Genomic DNA, 16,677 nt, shown 5'->3' with positions numbered 1-16,677 from the left:
TTAGGAGTGTACAGTTACGGGGTCGTAAATTCGGCAGGGTTAAGTCGGTTGGAGGAGAATTTCGCGGTGGCTCGGGCCGGGGATGGATCGCGCGGCCGCGATCCTTTCGTTATCGCGCGTCGGCTCGGTGTTATCGGTAAAACTCGCTGCCGGGACTGTACAGAGAGTCGTGTAAGCTCGGCCACGTTTTCCTAGCCTCCTCCACCCCCGTCAGGCCGCTCGTGACAAAAAAATCCTCTCCCGCGCGTTCCTGAACTCGGCTCGGCGCCTCGCGGTCCCGAGCCGAATTGCACGCAGTCGCTGCATCGCGCCCAGCCCCCTTCTGACTTTTTGCATAATCCCTCTCGGAAATCTTTGCATAACCCACGATCGCAACCAGATGTTGCCAGCGGTCGCCATTTAACGGCCAGACGGTCGGGAACATAACGTTTCGTGCCCTCTCGCGTTAATTCCTTTTTTCCCCGCTCCTCCGTGTTGTTACATTATTATCCACTCCGTTCTTGTTTTCTTTCGCAGGCTCGAACGGAGGATCGCTGGATCGGGCGGTATTGGCGGGAGGTTCAAGTCGTTCGTCTCCCGAGCCGACGTTGTTCCTCGACCACCTTCATCACCCGCCCCGGGCGTCGCGGTGGAAGAAAACGACAGGGAGAGATGGACCGCGAGGGACATTTTTCTAAACGCGAGCAGCAACAGGTAAGTTTTATTACCCTCTCCCCCAGGGTTTCTTAACGAGCGGGAAGAACCAGGTGTTCCTGCACGATGTTCCGCGATTCCGGCTCGTTGCTGTAATGTTATGGTCAGAACTGTTGGTGGTGAGTGTACCGGGTCGTGCAGCCTGGGACACGTTTTCCTAACCTCCTCCTCCTCCCGCTGCTGGGCCTCCTCCCTCCCGGGTCGTGTCTTTTTCTTCGTTCCTCTCTTTATCTCCGCGAAAAGAGCGAGGAGGAGGTGGAAATCGGGCAGCAGGCAGCGGGAGAAAGAGGCCCGAGACACGTCGACGGTGGAGGCGGAGGGTGGAGGGCGAGGGTTGGAGCGAGGGCTCTACCCTCCCCTTGCCCCCTTTCCCTACTCTTTCCATCGTCTTTTCCACCTCTCGGTCCCTCCACCTAGGGACAGTGGACGCGAGGAGCATTATAAACTCGGCTTCCCCCCTCGCGTTCTCGTTGCAACCTTTCTTTCCCTCCTCCTCGTCTCCTCATCTTCTGTATACTCCCGCTACCTCCGCGCCCGCCCTCGCCGCTACGCCGCCGCGCCGGTACACTCTCAGCTGCAGCACGACGAGATGCAGGGACACGCGGCTCCGCTTCTCGCGAGTAAAACCGTCCTTGATCCCCGGGCCACGCTCCATACGATACGAGAGAGGCACGGAGTGGCTTCTCTCTGGCCGACTCTCCCTCTTGTTCAGCACGTGGTCACCACTGACGTCACGAGGCGCACTCCGAGACCGAGTTGTTCGCGTCGTCACGAGTACCTTAGGGCCTGTGCACACGACGCGTCGCTGAGTATACACATTCTGTCAAAAAAGTACCGGGAATTGGTCAATCAAACACAAAATATGCATTATTCGTCCAGATTTATTGTATCGCCTTCAAAGTAGGCACCTTCCGGAATAATACAGTTATGCCAACGAAGAACCCAATCATCAAAATATTTTTTTAACGCATTTTTTGGAATCAACTTCAGTACTCGCCGCGAATTCTCTTTTATGTCATCTATCGACTGAAAACGGGTGCCTCGAAGTGGTAATTTCAGTTTTGGATAAAGAAAAAAGTCGGCCGGAGCCATATCAGGGGAATACGGTGGCTGCTCGATAAGATTTCTTGAGTTTTTGGCCAGAAAGTCACTATTGGTATTCAATAATTGGGCAGAAAACAGTTTTTGCAGTAAAAGTTCTTATTTAATAACAAAAGAAAATACCGTATTGTGCTCTGGGTGTAGATTTTTTAATATTTTTAATTTTTTTAAGTAGAAAACAGGTGATTAGATTTAGGGTCAAGTGAATCACCGTCATGTCCACATTTCTACTCACCAAAATTTTAGCACCACAACCTCACAATTCAATATATGCTGTAACCTCTATTTCTATTGAAAGACATTTTATTTTTTGTTTATCATTATTTTATGCTTTACTGTTGTGTTATAAAACATTTCCATAAAAGATGTAACTTATTTTAACCTGAAAAGGCAACGTATTATGTGAGCAGAAATTGGTACAAGTGGTGAGTAGAAATACGTACATCGCTATTTTTCGTGAGCAGAAATACGGATATTTACAGCATTATATTTAATTGCAAACTACTAATAGTTAAACATCTTGAAATATCTTTTTTAAATACTTTTCGACTGGTTGATTTATTATTAAAGAATTAATCAATTACTCTGCAAATTTTGATCACAACCAAATTTGTTACACCTTCTTTCCGACGAGTCTCCTCTTAAATGAGCAGAAATTGGGACATTCACCTTACCGTAAAGGCGCGCGTGCACACTCTTTGTCGCGCGATCCGTATCATTATGCATTTCTGGTCTGTCGTTAGCGCGATAACCGGTGATTAGGCGCGTGACCGCTCCGACGGTGACGCCCTGTATCTCGTCAGCCACGTCTCGAGGCACGTTATCGGTGCCCCGGCTCCCTCCGGGGGATTAAGCCCGTTCCGTGTTCCTCGGCACGATAACGCGTCTGCTTGCTTAGGCGCAGCTTTTCCTCTTTTCCCTCTCGTTTTTCTTTCCTCTCCGCTAGAGACCTTCGTCTACCGCTAGTTTGTATTCAATCGAGGCGAATGCTGGGGCAGAGGTGCTCATCCTCTGATCGTCGATTCGCCACGCTAGATTCTAGACCCAGGCGCGAGGAAGTCGTTCGTTTAACGACAGTTAAAGTGGCGGGTTCGTTCGCCGCGCGGGATTAATTTAAAAGGAGCGCGTCTCGGGAGCACCGACGCTATCGGGGCATCGCAGGATGCGCGCGACGATCGCGAGGAATAAATTCCCTTTGTCCGTATCCTGAAATTATCCGTTCGCGGAACCACTGGTCATGCTGGTCCTCCTCGACCTCTTCTTCCCTCTTCGACACGTGGCCGTGGCTGACGTCACGAGTCGCACGATCCTCGGGGGTAATCCTTAAGTTACGTTCACGCCAGCTGGGCGCAGCTTAGCCGAGCCGGCGTTTTCCATAAAATCGATTTATAGGCCGCTTTGTCGCGCGTAGTTCGTAACTCGAAGGCTCCCGGGCCGCGCGTTCTCTTCCTCCTCCGCGGCGAAAACGTGGAAACAATGCTAAAGAGATCCGCACGCGTAACACCAGCCGCGCTACATTTAGACGCTGACCTTCGCGATCTGTCGCTCGCGCAACCGCGGGACAAAATACATTTGCAAGGAAAGCAGGCCTGACGGAAATAGAGGGATAAGAAAAAAATCGCTTAAGATTCCAGGCGTGAGGCCTGCGCTCCAGGCATCCGTGGAATCGATTCTTTGTTGCCAGCGTCACCAGTAATGGAGAAAAGCCATGGAGCGGAGTGATGAAACCACTTTGACGCAATACACCCTTCGGTCGCGTTCTGTCGTTCCAGGTGTTCGCGTGGGAGACGTAAATCGCGCCTGTTTATTAACCGGTAACTTATACCCCGTGCCTTTTCATCGTCGATGCCGTGCCGCGACAAAGAACCCGCAATTTCCATTGCTTTACGATCTCGTTCCCTGTATGCGAGTGAAATTTATCGCGTCTTCAACGTTTTATTTAAGCTTCCTCTAGACAGCAACTTGACGATTCCACGACACCCTGCCAATGGAGCTCCTTCGTCTACAGTTAGCTACTGAATGATCAGAAACCCACGTACATCTGTTAAAATCCCTGGCTAATTGTAATTAATAATCAACGCTGATTAACCCTCAGAAGCAAACGGTCCTTTGCTTGCAACGAGAACCGTACGCCTGCTCGCAGCGGTGAACAGTTTTCAGGAATAAAGATGGCTCTGGCAGGGCCCAAGTGAGACAATAACGGTACCGGAGTAATTTATTCCCAGTGGACGGTGGAAAGGCGCGAATGGCCGTTGCTGGGTTCCAGCAGCAGCCACCGATCCGCGTGTCGCCACTTTCTCCGAGGCCTTGGCTCGATCGGCGGTTCTTACGCGCCTGAGGCGGGTCCTCCGCCTGTTTTGCATAAAAGTGCGGCCCGTGACTCCTGGAATAATAACAATGTACAGTAACGCTAATAGGTGGCCTGGTCGAAGATAAATCCATGGGCAGAGCTTAACCGACGCTATCTCCTCCGTAGGACTCGCTAATGTGTACATACACGTACGTTCCAGCTCTAGCTCTGCTCGCTGGCTTTGTTCGCCGCGTGTGAGTGGTGTTATGGGTGCGTACGGGCCCCTGCATACGTGCACGCGGTACATGTGCATGCGCGGAGAGTCAGTCGCTCATTTTCATCGGTCGCCCGGCCGCTGGGTTAAACAACCAAAGTGCAGCACACGTAGAGCGAAGCAGTACGGCTGCTCGTAAAGCTGCACGCGTTCTTTCGAGTTGGAGTAAGAAGTTGCGTATAGGCGAGTGCACAGGGTGCGGCGAAAATCCTTGCGCAATCGACGGTTCATAGGGCGATCCCCCCTGGCACGCTGTGTCGAAATTGTTGCTGGATCGGCGTGCGTTATAGCAGCCGGTCAGAGCCGTTCGGGTTTTCAGTTACCGCCGAATTGGAGGCCCCTCTGAGATTCTGCGATCGAATGATTTGCAGTTCTGTAAGGACGGGTTCTCGGTAAGCCGTTAGCCGAATAAATTGTCAGCGATCGTTGCATCTGACGGTGATATTTGTTCCACGAAGGATCGTTATACGTTCTATTGCTCCGCGGGAAGATCAAAGTTTTACGGAGCGGAGTATCCGCCGTGCCCGGTTTAAGTCTGAGACGACGAGTGGGTTCGCGAGGCAAGTTCGTATCCGTCCACTGGCAAAGCCTTTGTCGAGGAGTCTGCTCGGAAATCTCATTATCGTGGCCCCTTTATCGTGGCCCGAGACGAAATTATAGCTCGGATGTTTTCCTGATATTTAATACAGAGGTAATCGTATTTGGAGCGTAAATCGAGTCGCGTTCGAGCCAGCTCCCGCGGATGAAGTCGCAAATCGTCTCGAGGCGAGGGGGCCCATTGAAATTAATTAATTCCTCGGCACAGACAGACGATATCTGGTCGAGCTGGCGAGGCCGACTGTCCTTGCCCTCCCCGTTCTAATCGCTGCGGAATCCTTGATCGCGTGGGCGCGGGGAGGATACCATTCCGCGGCTCTCCGGACGAATTAAATCGCATTCCCATAAGCGGACGCTGAGAGTTCAGCGCGCAGCGGAGGCTCGTCTTTTCGGAGCAGGCCCGCGAGAAGTTTTCCGAGCGGAGGGACGCCTAAACAAAGACTCGGATTGGCGTGTTGCGTTATGGGTTTAAAATCGGAATGGAGGTGGCGGTGGTGCGCGCAGAACCGACGAGGAGACGTATATAGGCGAGCCTTAGAGATTGTAGGCTTGGTGTTAGGGAGCCCAAGGCCAACACCTGCATCAGGCCCCACCACCACCACCAGTTCGTCGACAACTCGCACACCGACTTCGTCACCAACACCGAGTCACCGGTTGCTCCGGACAGAACTGTACCAATACCAGTTTACTCTTAACTACCATTAAATATACCGGCACTTTGTCCCTCTTCTGCGTCCCCCCCTCGACTCCGAGCACCAGGGGCTACGTCGATCCCTGCGCAGCGGAGACGAGTCCGCGGCCAGACGCTTTATAGTTTCATTTGGATGCGCCGAGCGGCTTCGAAAGCTACCGGGGGAGTCGATAACGCGTAACCAGGAAGCCGACGTGTAAATTGGTGGCTCAGGATTCTTCCACGGATGACGACGTCGCCGGAGGAGGGATACATGGACTGAAACCAGCACCTCCATTGGCTGCCTCCCTCCACCCCCCTTTTTTTTATGGAACAGTCGCGTCGAGGAGTCGCCATCGATCGAGATCCCTGAAAAAGCTTGACCCCTGAGGATCCAGGTTCCCGAGAAGAACAGTGTCTTATCCAATGTCCCCGTAAAGACGATCCATCCTCGTGGAGCTGGATCGTTCCGCGATAGGATCAGCGTGTCGCAGCGCGTGCCGATGCGAGCGGACGGCTCCAGCGACCGCTATATAAACCGGTGTCGGTGATCGTCCTCGGACGATCTTCGTCCCCGCCTAAAGTCTTCTCTCGGATCGTACGGTGTCAATAGGGAGCAGACTCGTTCGCGTTTTCTTGGGCCCGGGCTAGCCTGGGCGTCCTACGCGCTTCGAAAGCGATCGCGCTGGCTCAAGACGAGAGGCCAAGAGACCCAGGGACCAAGAGAAGCCAGGCAGAAAGAAGCAGGGAAAGAGCAAAGGGGAGCAGAGGGACTCGGGCAAGAAAGGAGTAAAGAAAAACGGAGACAAGGATGGCCGGTGGAGGGCGGGAGGGAGGCGGAAGACAGAGACAGAGAAAGGGGAAAAGAAGGATAAGGAGGGATCGACTGACTGCGGCGTGTCCTGCACTTTATAGTGCAATACTTTACGAGCAGCGTGCAGCGTGGGTCGGCGTATCTCTCCAGCTGTCCAGGTGAACCCACGTCGTCCGCGGCCGATCCAGCTCCGCGGTAGCACAACTCCGGTTCCAGTTGACCAGTTTCTCTCCGGGCAGTCCCTCGGTTCGTTCCTTCGTTCGTTGGTTCGGCTTTGCAGCGTAGCCGGTTTCAGCCAGCCAGCCAGCCAACCAGCCAGCCAGCCGCGCTGGCTGATGGCATTGACGCGGTGCACCGAACGGCGAAAGTAATTCACTGTGTATACACACAGAGCCACGATCGTCGTCGTCATCGTCGCCGCCGCTGCCGTCGTCGTCGTCGTCGCTGCTGCACCACGGCTACACACCGCTAATCTGTTCCACGTATTCACCACGCGCCAGCCTCGCCACCGGGCCCCGTTTCTAGGTTACTACGAATGCGTAAAGTCGGTGGACGACGCGCTGCGTCGCGCCTTTCGCTGTCTATTGCTTCCTCCACTCACCCTCCTCGCCTGTCTTCTCTCGGGGGGTATTTATCGAGGTCGTAGGGACACGAGAACCTAGCCGGGGCCTGGAGAGGATCGGAGTCTCGCGTAGCATTCAGTATCGAAGTCGATTCTTACTTCTAATTACGTTCATTACCCAGGAATAAGGTTCACCGGAGGCTCGACGGAGCTGATTGAATTACAGTCATAAGTCAAGCCGTAGCACATAATTACGAGGCAGAGGAACGCAAGAACTGTAACGAGCTAATCACGACCAGAGTCGAGCTGCGGCGTTCATGCCCGAGCCGCGCGTAGGTCCCCGTGATAAGGAAGGCGCGACATCGCCAAGGCCGACAGAATGAAAACAACCGGCAACCTTTCTCCGCGCGACGCCGGTTGCGGCCGGTTTACGAGGATATCCAAGCTGGCGTTCACGTGCCGTGCCGTGGGCGGCGACAATATTGGGCCCGTGTAGCTTTCCCATTAATAATTTGCCCGCCGCCGATCGCATCGATCGTCCGCGACGCGATCCATGTAGCAGATCGCGACCGGTCCCCGGCCAGCTCCTAGGCCTCCGACGCTAGGCGACGCCGCGCGAGCAGTCCTACGCTCTCCGGCAGACCCCAACAGATTTCGTAACAATCCCGCGCTGTGTGCGCGCTCATGCGTGCCACGACCTGGATCTTTTCTCTCATTCGACGCGTGCCGTACCTCCGCGAAACCGTTTCCAATCATCCACCGTCCAGCCAGTTCCAGTGGACGAGGAATTCTTTAATAGCTCGCGTGCCACGCGACGATTAGATCGCCGAACGAATTGTTGCTGGTCGATGAGCGAACGCGTGTTACTCCTATCCGGCGAGCGATTTTTAACTATCCCGTTGCGTTTCCACGTAGCTCTGCAGTTTACGTAACGAGGCCCCGCGAACGGAACAATTTCTAGCGGTGTAATGGTATGGAATTACTGACGATTACTAATAAGAAGTACATTCGTATCGTTCCTGCTTTGTGCCGCGATGCACCCTATTATTTTCCACGTTTTCGTTGCAAGCAGAGATCGTTGGAGACTTTCTCCAGGGATCCCGGCTTCGCTTCGGCAATCCTTTGGAGCTCGAATCGGCGCACAGTGGGACAAAACGACCCGACGGCGATCAAAAATCTGTAACTTTGGTTCCGGTCTAGATATTTTAATGAAATTCGGCTCAATGTAACCGCAAATTTACGGCCTTTAATTTGCATTAATATAAGTGACATTAACCCTCGGAAGCCCGTGCTAGGCCTTCTCTAAAACTTTAATGTTTCCCATAATTTTTATTCACGATTCTGAAATTGTTTTCTTTGAGAGGTGCAATTTAAGTTTGTTACAAAGTTAAATACATAGCTATATATTCTATTAAGGCCATACATTCGGGTAAAATGTTAGCAAACTTGTGCAGAATAAAAACTATGGGAAACATTAAAGTTTTTGATAAGCTCTTAACATTTGTGATTTTGGCAAAATTTGAGCACTGATCACAAGAAAACAATAGCAAATATTAAAAAACGAGGTTTACCATCATATAATACAGTAACTAGTAAGGATGTTAATAAAATGTGAATTGCAAATGGCCAGAAGCCCCACTTTTCGAAAATATGGGTCTAAATATACGGGCCTAGCACGGGCCTCCGAGGGTTAATATCACTTATATTAATGCAACTTAAAGACTGTAAATTTGCGGTTACATTGAGCCAAATTTCATTAATATATCTAGACCAGAACCAAAGTTATAGATTTTTGATCGCCGTCGGGTCGTTTTGTCCCACTGTGCGGCGTCCCACTCTCGGCACCACAGCAGACACTCTTAATTCCTGGTGCATGATGCGCGATCATTGTTGCCAATTAGCATGGAAAACGCATCCAGAGAATCGTAACCGGAGAAACCAGCAGTCTCCACTCGAACGTCATCGATCAGAAACAGAACTCCCGCTAATTTGCAATGTCGTTAACGCGGGTAGAAGCCGCGTCTACGGCAATTATAACGGGACACCACGCACGGTATGATTAATCCTTTGATCTGGACGCGTGTGTAGTGTTAATTGGATTACAGGCTATCGATCCAGCTAATTCGATCCTGCATCCAAGGACTGGGCCGAGCAGAGACGGACCGCGCCTCCTTGGGTCGCATCCTCCTTCGGCGGCGTTCCACTTCGGTATCCGCATCGGTATCGACCAATTTTACGCTCCGATCTGCTCGGTTAATTGCGTAGAATTCGTTCGTCAGAGCTCCGGGGCAGAGACTAGGAAGAAATTACGCGGAGTCGCCGCGTTTCGCGATTGGCAGTGGGCTGGGGACTAGACAGGGCCCTTAATCGCCTAGAATCGCCGCGCAGATTAGTTTTTCTATTACGCAGTGTCTTTTACGCATCGTGCGATTGTCGACGAGGGGTTCCGTTCCTCTATAGCCGCGCGTGCACACCACTGGCCCGCGCACGTACGAGCTTAGACACGCGCGCCTTGTCTCTCCCTCTCTCTCTCTCTCTCTCTCTCTCCCTCCCTCGCGCATATATCTCGCGCGTATCTGGTGTGCGCTCTCCGTCGATGCATTCGTATTCGTGTCTTGGGTTACGACAGAGAGTAGGCCCGTTATCGGGGCCTGCTGATTGCCTTTGAACAAAGAGGGCCTCGCCTCGCGCCGCTCGCCGGACGAGGACGCCGCTAAAACGAGAGGAAAAGAGTAACACGAGGAGATTGTTCGTGATGAGGTGGTTAGACTGGTTCACGCACGTGTGTGCGTGCTGGAAACACGGTCCCCGGTGTGCGTCTTAAACTGCATGCACTCTCTCGACCTAGCAAGGGGAGAGATCTCTCTTTCTCTCCCGAGATCCTCCCCGATCCCTCTTCTTCCACCCGTCGACCCTTTCTTCCTCTTCCTCGCTCCACGCTCGCCCGTTCACTCGCTTGCACCACCGACGCTTCTCGTTCCCTCTCGACCGCTGCCTCTGCGCTCCTCGCCCCGCTCTCCTTCTCCCTCGTTGCCGTTGGTGTCCGCGTGAACTTGTTCTTGGCCACTCCGGAGTCCTCCGTGTGCGTAAAGATCCAGCTCGACGCATCGAGGGGCGGAGGGGTGCACGCGGTGCCCCGCGACGATAAGCGGCGCAGCGCGGTGGGGGCAGGAAAAGGGTGAAAGTCTTTCGGAAAATCATGCCTTCGTTTTCTTCTGCTTGCCCGCTGCGCTATCCCCGACAGAACGGAGCGGAGAGGGAAAGCACAGGTGTACGCTCGGCCAAAGAGAGACTGCGCGTACGCCAGCTTGGATAAAATTGAAATATAAAACGCGCGGATACTGTTAGATGTGGCGGGGGAAGGCGAATGAGTTATGGTTATGTAACTGGGCTATCATAACGGGTGTATCCACTTGTATCGTTTCGAAATCGATTAACAACGAATCCCGCGAGCAGCTTCGATCCGTGCACTGGAAATTTCACTTGAAACTCGGACCCACGCGAATTTCCTCGCACCTAGCATCCTCGATCCATCTTGGGACGCCTCTCCCCATCGCCGTACGCCCTCGATCTCGATCTACAACGATCACAGCGATCGTTAGCGCGGCCTTTTGTTCCCCCTTGCAACCTACAATCCGACGCGCGACCAGCTCCAGCCTGGAGAAAGAAGCGTGCGAGAGTGTGCGCGTAAAAGTTCGTCGTTGTACCTTTCGAGGGTGTTAATGCGTACGGAGGCGGGTTTCTCGCCGTCTTCTCTCTCCTTTCGCCTCTCTCCATCCTCTCCCTCTCTCCTTCTCCTCCGCCCGTCCGTTCCTTCGGCCTCTTCCATCCTTCCTGGTCTCTCCTTCGTCTCGCTCGCGCGAGCATTCGTTTGTTTTGGTTCACCGAGTGTCGAGCGTGTCGAGCGAGCGTCGTACGTACGCTAAGTGAAGGCGAAGCGCGACAAACGACGCGAAGGCGCCTGCGCGAACGCGAACGCGGGCATGCTCCTCGCGGACAATGTTAACAGCCGTTAGCGCAACAGCCACCGCTGTTGATACGCCCGTGATATCGAGAGGCTCACCTTTGGCCAGGCACGCGATGGCAGAGATTCAACTGCAGCCAACAGCAGGTTATTATTTTCCAGAAAATCAGAGACACTCTACTTTTTCGTAATTTGGAGCCTAGACGAACAGAGTCCAGATGAGCAGCAGCTTCCAGCCGAATGTCCTTTACCTGTCTCCAGCAGAGACTCCTGAATCCCCCGGCGAAGACCTGCCCGTCGAGCGACTATCGCGTCAGTAACGCGCTTCAGCACGTCCAATTGCTCGGCCGTGTTCGGACACACGAGTCAATAGAGCATCCCCCGAGTCCCCGCCGTAAATCAGCAGGTTTTTCAAAGATCTGCACGTGAATTATATCAGCCGGTTCGTCTCGGCGCAGCCTCACATTTATTATCGACCCCTTATCGTACCGTATCCAAGTCTCGAATTTATTTGCCGCCGTTCCGCCGCATTATTTACGAGGCTGGCAAGTTGAATCCACTTGTTTCTTGTACGGTGCAGCGGCAGCACGGGGCCCCGAGCTCGTCTCTATCAGCCGGAGTCGCCAGGAGATCGCGTGTCGTGCACGACCCAGCCCGTGGCTTCCCTGAACTTGAACTCGTTCCCCGAGTGTTCAAGGTGGCACCGGCACCGTCTCGCTATACGAATTCGCTCTGGCTTCCCTCTCGTTCGTCCTCCTTTCCATCCTAGCCTCTCGTCGCTGTTTCCGCGGCCTGTACAATAGTTGTTATGGTTGTTATGGACGAACAGTAGCGAACGAGGAGCGACGGCCGACAAGAAGGGCCCGAGAAAAAGGGGGACTGAAAGCCGACCTGCGGTAAATCGTTCGCTGGCCAGGCGTCGCGTCGCCTGGTGGCGCAGTTAGGACATCCGTGCAAAACCGGATCGCGTCCAAAGTTCTGATCCTTCGCTAGGTCGATGCCCATGGGGTTGCCCGATGCATCGATACTCGCACCGCGGATAGCATGCCTCGAATGCGCTAAAGAGGTAGGTGTACAGGTAGGTACCTACACATACGGGATAAGGAAGATGCATTTTCGAGGGCGACAGATGGCTGGGGTGATCGTGGAAATTTTTGCGCGGAAGCCGAAGTCACTGAAGGATTCCGCTTCCTCCTTCTGCCACGAAAACAATGCGCGTTACGTTGCGCAACGAGCGAGCGCCGGTGCGACGACGCAGATAAAAAATCGGTCGAAAAATACGAATCCAGAAAATCCTGTTTCCCCCCCGGGGACGTGTTGATTTAACGGAACAAATCCAGCGTGCATCGGGGCGGACCTGTTCCATCGGGTGTGCAGAGCTTCTGCATCGCGAAAGAAACGGCGCAGAAATCAGCGCGGACTGATCGGGTTCCTTGAACCGTGGACGTGCTCTATAGGTGGCTATCGCCGAGAGTGCTGTCGCTTCGCGCAATTCGGTTCCGTGAACCACGGGACCAGTTTAATCCGCGTGCAATCTTGCAGCGTGCTTCCTCGAATCGAAGAATGAGTTGTCGGTAGCGGGCCGACACCGCGTCTCGGCGCCAACGCGCCCGTGCACGCGAGAGGTGCGGTGTGCGTTCGTGTTTGCTGCCCCGTCCGCTTCTTTCACCAGCCTCGCCAACCTCGACAGATGTTCCACTTTTTTTCCCACCGCGATCGAGCTAATTGTCCGGGGATTAGTATCGGAACACCGATGACGCGCTCTCGGGATTACGCTTTCCTCTGACGTTACGAATTTATTGTATCTTCTGCCTCTGGTACCTGTCCGTGACAGGTGTCAACCCTAAGCCTTGCACACGAGCGGTTGCCTCCTGTACACGGCGAACACACTGCCGCGTCCTTGATCGAAAGCCGGTAAACGATCGTCATTCGATTTTCCCTCCTCTGAGTAGCGGGAGTGTACCTCTAGTTCGGCTAACGAACCGGAGGAAGAGGAAATTTGATAAACGGCGCAGTAAAGGGTGATTCCGGCCGCGATACGCGCGCATAAAGATCCGCGAAAGGAGAGGAAGTGGGAGGTGGACGAGAGAATCCTCTTTGGTTTCGCCCTGAGTGGAGGTGAGGCTACGCGGTGGCCTAATAGCTCGTCTGGGCGCGAGCTGGCGCGGCACCGGCAACGTAATACCGATTTCTAAGACCGTGACTAAACAGCCAAAGTGCTTGTTTTATCCGGCCGATGCGCGGCGCGCATCTTCCCCGCGAGCAGCGGCGAAACGACGACGCTCTGTGTGCACGACGCCGATCGTTTCGAGTACATCGAACCCTCCTTTATACCGCTGTACCTGCGTAGATATACCTGAATCCCCAAAAGGATTCGGATCCATCGTGAGGAACAGGTGTCAAGAGGCAGCGAGGAAGGAAGGAGGGAAGGTCGGGAGGAGGGAACGGAGGAGAAAGATATGGATCGGTCGAGACGCGGGGTAGGTCGGGGGGTAGAGAGTGGAACGAGCAAAAAGGAGGGCCCGGGGGTTGGGAGGAGAGAAAAAGGTGGCAGAGGGAGAAGAAAGGAAGGAAGAGAGAGAAAGAGAGAGAGAGAGAGAGAGAGAGAGAGTAGTCCCTGGCACCCAACTCCCCCTCGTCTTATATTCCTCGAGCGCATCGAGGGCCGTCGCGCGCAGCCTCCTCTCAAGGATAACGAGTAATCCTGGATAGTGGATCCGCCGATCCGAGGGAGACTACTCTCCTTCTCTGTTCCGTCTACACGCTTCTTTCCTGCCGTCGCCAGGTTCGCTCGATTGTGTCCCGGTCGGGCCCTAGAACCCTTTCCAGGCACACCGTAATTACTTGGATTTTGATCCGTGGAGACGGAAGACGGCCGCAGGCGGAGGTGTGGGAGGACAGACCGGAGGAGGTCACTTTTTTCGGGTTTATTACTAGGAAACCGACGGACCACGAACGGACGGAGCAGAGTGGTCTCTCCTGGTTCGCCTCGCCTTGCCTGGCCTCGTCTCACCTCACTCGCCCGTTCCCTCTTCCTCCTCCACCACCTCCGAGCCCCATCGCTTCACTTGCTCTTTCTCTTTGCCCTTAGAACGTGACTCGACGAAAGACCGGGCTTTTGTTTTGACAAATCCTCCTGTACGTGTGCGTCGACTCGTCGACGGACCCTCTTTTCTGGCTTCTTTCGTGCCTGTGTTGGAGTTCGTGTGGATCCCTCACCTCGCTCCGTCCTCTTTCGTTGCCCGCGCTCGAGAGCCGTTTCTCTGTCCTCCGAGCGTGCGCGTTCGAGAGGAGTTTAGGAGGGAGGCAGGCGGGTGCTTTAGCTTGCTCGTCGTTTTGTCAAAACCCCCACCAAGCTGGCCCGATGTAAACACGAGTGGCTGATAGCCGTGGGGCCCCGCGAGGGGCATCGTGGGGAACAGGGGGACACAGAGGGGCCCGTGGAAGAGGGACGACGTCCGCGGGAGAACGGCCGAGGAGAGAAAAGGGTGGAGAAGGAGCGGGCCGCGGGAGGACAGAGAGGAGAGAGGTTTGGGGCCCGAGCAGCGCCGAGTCGAGACGAACCAGGCCGAGCCGAGATACAAACGAAACGAGCAAAGGGAGAAAAAAAGTGAAACACGAGGGAGGCAAAGTGCAGCTGAGCCTCAGTGGCGTAGCCACTGGCAACCTCCGGCTCTGGAGGCCTTCGTGGCTCGCAGTGATTCCGAGCCGCGCAAGCATAGGAAACTCCGTCCAGAATGACTTCCACAGGAATCACTGCCGCAACGATTTCTGTGATCCATCAAATAACGAAAGCCCTTCCAATTTTTAATCGAACCTACCCTCGTTCATCGTTACAGAGTCTACGCAACCGGTGAAATAAACAGAGCGGACCATTTGAAAGAAGCATCCCGGTAAACCTGCGCGCTAACGAACGCAGAGCCTGGCCATTGTTGCGAAAAGTAGCCCGCAATTTCCCGGTGAAGGGGCGCGAAAAATGCACGTGTGCATCTCTGTATGCGCTGACCCTAGGGCTGCGGCGCGAACGAAGGGATGCCGTTTTTTTTTCCAGGCTGAATAATACCCGGGCGGGTCTATTGTACACCCGTGTGCAAGTCAGTCCCTGGCCCTGAATAGCCGGGGCCTTCTAGTCGGACGAACGGGGACGTATGTAGGTCCCAACGGTCCGTCCGTTGAACTGGGTCACGCCGAAGTGGTTGATCATACTTTTTGCCCTCTCCCCGTTCCCCCACGCTGGCCGGGTCTCATCTTCCATTGTTTCTGCTGCCTCCCGATCCTCCCTTTCTTCGCTTTTCGCCGATCGCGACCTTTCCCCCGACGTCGAACACGGGCACTCTTCCATTTTTTGCTGCCTCCTCTCGGTTAATCTCCTCGGCCGAAAGCGACAGACAGAAGGACAGAGGGTGGAGCAGCGGGGTGGGGCGAGGCGATGGCTGGCGTCATTATGAAAATGATACTGTACCTGTAGCCAAGGGGACAGACCGCAGACCATAGCAATTACGCGTAATGAAACGGCCGGGTCCACCGTCCGACGGGAGAGACGACGAAGGGCAATTGACGACGTTTACGTCTACGCAGAGGCCCAGCACTGGAACGCAGCAGTATACGGTGACACCCGTATATCGCGTGTAAGTAAGCCGTACGAATCCGCGCGGCCACCTTTCCAACGGCGAAGAAGATCGTGCGAGATAGCGCACGGGGGATTGTACCCAATCGCGTGGCCGTTGCCTCGAGCTGTCTCGTACGAACGAGCCTTGATATTCAATCTGCGAATATCAAAACCCCTCGGATGTAAGTTCGAGATTCGGAACACTTTGAGTTACTGGGTGGGTCTCGCTGGAAATTTTCTACGCGCACTTCTCCTATCGAGAGAACACGCTGAAATCGTTCAAAGCAATCGGTCAGACATAGTGCAAGATCGAACGCGAGATATCGTGCGTTGATTGTAGGGTAAAGTAGCCGAATATGACGACCTCTTCTAATATGAGACCACAGCTTATCTCCGCTACAGAACTCTTGAATGTCATAGCGATGCTATTTCTTTGCTAACTAACCGTGTATTAGTTGTTTTGTCCGCACAGTGGCATTGTAATCAATTGAGCGTCTTGAGCAAGCACGTATTTCTGAAATACGTTGCAGAAAGTTTTTGAAACTGGTTCGATTAAATTACAAATACCTCTAAAGTGGTAAGTGTATAATAATTTTCACAAATACAGTTGTATAGTGCTTGCTATGGAGTTTAAGGCTTACTAGTTGTATATCATTAAATGATGAAGACTTAACTTCGAAGCTACTTAGTAGTTATCATGTTATAGTTTTCAAATACGAGACCCGTGAAAGTTCTACTGATGAGGGTGAATAAGAAATTGTTCTGAACGATGAAAGTGATTAAGAAAGAAAATTATGATACAGAATGCTGGTTTTGCACAGTACTTTATTCTTCAGATGTGCTAGGTGAACAATGGGTTAAGTGTACGTATAAAGTGTTACGATGGGCGTGGTGGGCCCACGAACACTGCGGTAGTGAAGAAATATATTTCGCATGCCGACTGTATAAGAAAAGAAAGAAAAAATAAGTTTCAGGAAAAAATAAACTGGGTCTCATATTAGAAACCCATTCTTTTATCTGCGTATTTCACTGACTTTCGTTTTTATTTTATTACAAAGAAACCGAATTTTTGTTATAGTACTTTCCAGTAGGTTGCTAAAGAA

The 16,677-nt window shown here is 53.2% G+C and overlaps 1 protein-coding gene across 2 annotated transcripts in view; it reads left to right on the top strand.

The window, feature by feature from the left end:
• The first annotated feature begins 553 nt into the window (after positions 1-553).
• Positions 554-16,677, top strand: part of LOC143373402 (uncharacterized) — a 155,891-nt gene continuing 139,767 nt past the window's right edge. Inside the window, exon 1 of one of the 2 annotated variants that reach the window (XM_076820633.1) lies at positions 554-693. The gene's annotated coding sequence lies outside the window, so the exon portion shown is untranslated. The remainder of the gene's footprint in view (positions 694-16,677) is intronic. The other variant, XM_076820632.1, reaches the window with a different exon arrangement.

Source organism: Andrena cerasifolii, chromosome 9 (assembly GCF_050908995.1).
Source record: "Andrena cerasifolii isolate SP2316 chromosome 9, iyAndCera1_principal, whole genome shotgun sequence".
In the NCBI taxonomy this organism is placed as follows: Eukaryota; Metazoa; Arthropoda; class Insecta; order Hymenoptera; family Andrenidae; genus Andrena; species Andrena cerasifolii.
The sequence above is the reverse complement of the archived record's forward strand: the minus strand, read 5'-3'. Positions and strand labels throughout refer to the sequence as shown.